This window comes from Oncorhynchus keta, chromosome 34 (assembly GCF_023373465.1).
Source record: "Oncorhynchus keta strain PuntledgeMale-10-30-2019 chromosome 34, Oket_V2, whole genome shotgun sequence".
In the NCBI taxonomy this organism is placed as follows: domain Eukaryota; kingdom Metazoa; phylum Chordata; class Actinopteri; order Salmoniformes; family Salmonidae; genus Oncorhynchus; species Oncorhynchus keta.
The window spans coordinates 79,735,616-79,742,654 of NC_068454.1; the positions used below are offsets into that span (position 1 = coordinate 79,735,616).

The window sequence follows — 7,039 nt, forward strand, 5'->3', positions numbered from 1 at the left end:
CACTAATTAATAAACACCATCACACTACTGACCATATATACACCTTACACACACTAATTAATAAACACCATCACACTACTGACCATATATACACCTTACACACACTAATTAATAAACACCATCACACTACTGACCATATATACACCTTACACACACTAATTAATAAACACCATCCCACTACTGACCATATATACACACTTACACACACTAATTAATAAACACCATCTCACTACTGACCATATATACACCTCACACACACTAATTAATAAACACCATCACACTACTGACCATATATACACCTTACACACACTAATTAATAAACACCATCTCACTACTGACCATATATACACCTTACACACACTAATTAATAAACACCATCGCACTACTGACCATATATACACCTTACACACACTAATTAATAAACACCATCACACTACTGACCATATATACACCGTACACACACTAATTAATAAACACCATCGCACTACTGACCATATATACACCTTACACACACTAATTAATAAACACCATCTCACTACTGACCATATATACACCTCACACACACTAATTAATAAACACCATCACACTACTGACCATATATACACCTTACACACACTAATTAATAAACACCATCACACTACTGACCATATATACACCTTACACACACTAATTAATAAACACCATCACACTACTGACCATATATACACCTTACACACACTAATTAATAAACACCATCACACTACTGACCATATATACACCTTACACACACTAATTAATAAACACCATCACACACACTACTGACCATATATACACCTTACACACACTAATTAATAAACACCATCACACTACTGACCATATATACACCTTACACACACTAATTAATAAACACCATCTCACTACTGACCATATATACACCTTACACACACTAATTAATAAACACCATCGCACTACTGACCATATATACACCTTACACACACGAATTAATAAACACCATCTCACTACTGACCATATATACACCTCACACACACTAATTAATAAACACCATCTCACTACTGACCATATATACACCTTACACACACTAATTAATAAACACCATCTCACTACTGACCATATATACACCTCACACACTAATTAATAAACACCATCTCACTACTGACCATATATACACCTCACACACACTAATTAATAAACACCATCTCACTACTGACCATATATACACCTTACACACACTAATTAATAAACACCATCGCACTACTGACCATATATACACCTTACACACACTAATTAATAAACACCACCGCACTACTGACCATATATACACCTCACACACACTAATTAATAAACACCATCGTACTACTGACCATATATACACCTCACACACTAATTAATAAACACCATCGCACTACTGACCATGTATACACCTTACACACACTAATTAATAAACACCATCACACTACTGACCATATATACACCTCACACACTAATTAATAAACACCACCTCACTACTGACCATATATACACCTCACACACTAATTAATAAACACCATCACACTACTGACCATATACACACCTCACACACACAAATAAATAAACACCACCGCACTACTGACCATATATACACCTGACACACACTAATTAATAAACACCATCACACTACTGACCATATATACACCTTACACACACTAATTAATAAACACCATCACACTACTGACCATATATACACCTTACACACACTAATTAATAAACACCATCACACTACTGACCATATATACACCTTACACACACTAATTAATAAACACCATCACACTACTGACCATATATACACCTTACACCCACTAATTAATAAACACCATCACACTACTGACCATATATACACCTTACACACACTAATTAATAAACACCATCACACTACTGACCATATATACACCTTACACACACTAATTAATAAACACCACCTCACTACTGACCATATATACACCTCACACACACTAATTAATAAACACCATCGCACTACTGACCATATATACACCTTACACACACTAATTAATAAACACCACCTCACTACTGACCATATATACACCGTACACACACTAATTAATAAACACCACCTCACTACTGACCATATATACACCTTACACACACTAATTAATAAACACCATCACACTACTGACCATATATACACCGTACACACACTAATTAATAAACACCACCACTACTGACCATATATACACCTTACACACACTAATTAATAAACACCATCGCACTACTGACCATATATACACCTTACACACACTAATTAATAAACACCATCACACTACTGACCATATATACACCTTACACACACTAATTAATAAACACCACCTCACTACTGACCATATATACACCTTACACACACTAATTAATAAACACCATCACACTACTGACCATATATACACCTTACACACACTAATTAATAAACACCATCGCACTACTGACCATATATACACCTTACACACACTAATTAATAAACACCATCACACTACTGACCATATATACACCTTACACACACTAATTAATAAACACCATCACACTACTGACCATATATACACCTTACACACACTAATTAATAAACACCATCACACTACTGACCATATATACACCTCACACACACTAATTAATAAACACCATCACACTACTGACCATATATACACCTTACACACACTAATTAATAAACACCATCACACTACTGACCATACATACACCTTACACACACTAATTAATAAACACCATCACACTACTGACCATATATACACCTTACACACACTAATTAATAAACACCATCGCACTACTGACCATATATACACCTTACACACACTAATTAATAAACACCATCACACTACTGACCATATATACACCTTACACACACTAATTAATAAACACCATCACACTACTGACCATATATACACCTTACACACACTAATTAATAAACACCATCACACTACTGACCATATATACACCTTACACACACTAATTAATAAACACCATCACACTACTGACCATATATACACCTTACACACACTAATTAATAAACACCATCACACTACTGACCATATATACACCTTACACACACTAATTAATAAACACCATCACACTACTGACCATATATACACCTTACACACACTAATTAATAAACACCATCACACTACTGACCATATATACACCTTACACACACTAATTAATAAACACCATCACACTACTGACCATATATACACCTTACACACACTAATTAATAAACACCATCGCACTACTGACCATATATACACCTTACACACACTAATTAATAAACACCATCACACTACTGACCATATATACACCTTACACACACTAATTAATAAACACCATCACACTACTGACCATATATACACCTTACACACACTAATTAATAAACACCATCACACTACTGACCATATATACACCTTACACACACTAATTAATAAACACCATCGCACTACTGACCATATATACACCTTACACACACTAATTAATAAACACCATCACACTACTGACCATATATACACCTTACACACACTAATTAATAAACACCACCTCACTACTGACCATATATACACCTTACACACACTAATTAATAAACACCACCTCACTACTGACCATATATACACCTTACACACACTAATTAATAAACACCATCACACTACTGACCATATATACACCTTACACACACTAATTAATAAACACCATCGCACTACTGACCATATATACACCTTACACACACTAATTAATAAACACCATCACACTACTGACCATATATACACCTTACACACACTAATTAATAAACACCATCACACTACTGACCATACATACACCTTACACACACTAATTAATAAACACCATCACACTACTGACCATATATACACCTGACACACACTAATTAATAAACACCATCACACTACTGACCATACATACACCTTACACACACTAATTAATAAACACCATCACACTACTGACCATATATACACCTTACACACACTAATTAATAAACACCATCACACTACTGACCATATATACACCTTACACACACTAATTAATAAACACCATCACACTACTGACCATATATACACCTTACACACACTAATTAATAAACACCATCACACTACTGACCATATATACACCTTACACACACTAATTAATAAACACCATCACACTACTGACCATATACACACCTTACACACACTAATTAATAAACACCATCACACTACTGACCATATATACACCTTACACACACTAATTAATAAACACCATCACACTACTGACCATATACACACCTTACACACACTAATTAATAAACACCATCACACTACTGACCATATATACACCTCACACACACTAATTAATAAACACCATCACACTACTGACCATATATACACCTTACACACACTAATTAATAAACACCATCGCACTACTGACCATATATACACCTTACACACACACTAATTAATAAACACCATCTCACTACTGACCATATATACACCTTACACACACTAATTAATAAACACCATCGCACTACTGACCATATATACACCTTACACACACTAATTAATAAACACCATCACACTACTGACCATATATACACCTTACACACACTAATTAATAAACACCACCTCACTACTGACCATATATACACCTTACACACACTAATTAATAAACACCATCACACTACTGACCATATATACACCTCACACACACTAATTAATAAACACCATCACACTACTGACCATATATACACCTTACACACACTAATTAATAAACACCACCTCACTACTGACCATATATACACCTTACACACACTAATTAATAAACACCATCACACTACTGACCATATATACACCTCACACACACTAATTAATAAACACCATCACACTACTGACCATACATACACCTTACACACACTAATTAATAAACACCATCACACTACTGACCATATATACACCTTACACACACTAATTAATAAACACCATCGAACTACTGACCATATATACACCTCACACACACTAATTAATAAACACCATCTCACTACTGACCATATATACACCTTACACACACTAATTAATAAACACCATCACACTACTGACCATATATACACCTTACACACACTAATTAATAAACACCATCACACTACTGACCATACATACACCTTACACACACTAATTAATAAACACCATCACACTACTGACCATATATACACCTTACACACACTAATTAATAAACACCATCGCACTACTGACCATATATACACCTTACACACACTAATTAATAAACACCATCACACTACTGACCATATATACACCTAACACACACTAATTAATAAACACCATCGCACTACTGACCATATATACACCTTACACACACTAATTAATAAACACCATCACACTACTGACCATATATACACCTTACACACACTAATTAATAAACACCACCTCACTACTGACCATATATACACCTTACACACACTAATTAATAAACACCATCCTCACTACTGACCATATATACACCTTACACACACTAATTAATAAACACCATCACACTACTGACCATACATACACCTTACACACACTAATTAATAAACACCACCACACTACTGACCATATATACACCTTACACACACTAATTAATAAACACCATCACACTACTGACCATATATACACCTGACACACACTAATTAATAAACACCACACACTACTGACCATATATACACCTTACACACACTAATTAATAAACACCACCTCACTACTGACCATATATACACCTTACACACACTAATTAATAAACACCATCACACTACTGACCATATATACACCTTACACACACTAATTAATAAACACCATCTCACTACTGACCATATATACACCTTACACACACTAATTAATAAACACCATCACACTACTGACCATATATACACCTCACACACACTATTAATAAACACCATCACACTACTGACCATACATACACCTTACACACACTAATTAATAAACACCACCTCACTACTGACCATATATACACCTAACACACACTAATTAATAAACACCATCGCACTACTGACCATATATACACCTCACACACACTAATTAATAAACACCATCACACTACTGACCATATATACACCTCACACACACTAATTAATAAACACCATCACACTACTGACCATATATACACCTTACACACACTAATTAATAAACACCATCACACTACTGACCATATATACACCTCACACACACTAATTAATAAACACCATCTCACTACTGACCATATATACACCTTACACACACTAATTAATAAACACCATCACACTACTGACCATATATACACCTTACACACACTAATTAATAAACACCATCACACTACTGACCATATATACACCTTACACACACTAATTAATAAACACCATCACACTACTGACCATATATACACCTCACACACACTAATTAATAAACACCACCTCACTACTGACCATATATACACCTCACACACACTAATTAATAAACACCACCTCACTACTGACCATATATACACCTTACACACACTAATTAATAAACACCACCTCACTACTGACCATATATACACCTCACACACACTAATTAATAAACACCATCACACTACTGACCATATATACACCTCACACACACTAATTAATAAACACCACCACACTACTGACCATATATACACCTTACACACACTAATTAATAAACACCATCACACTACTGACCATATATACACCTTACACACACTAATTAATAAACACCATCACACTACTGACCATACATACACCTTACACACACTAATTAATAAACACCACCTCACTACTGACCATATATACACCTTACACACACTAATTAATAAACACCATCACACTACTGACCATATATACACCTCACACACACTAATTAATAAACACCATCACACTACTGACCATATATACACCTTACACACACTAATTAATAAACACCATCACACTACTGACCATATATACACCTTACACACACTA

General features: G+C 34.6%; 1 long non-coding RNA gene across 1 annotated transcript; it reads right to left on the minus strand.

Annotated features, from left to right (window-relative positions):
- Nucleotides 1-207: 207 nt before the first annotated feature.
- Nucleotides 208-6,577, minus strand: LOC127915334 (uncharacterized). The gene is made up of 3 exons (XR_008091053.1): nucleotides 6,517-6,577; nucleotides 4,170-4,475; nucleotides 208-605 (listed from the first exon to the last, which is right to left on the minus strand). It is a non-coding gene; the product is annotated as an uncharacterized LOC127915334 (long non-coding RNA).
- Between the last annotated feature and the right edge of the window lie 462 nt (nucleotides 6,578-7,039).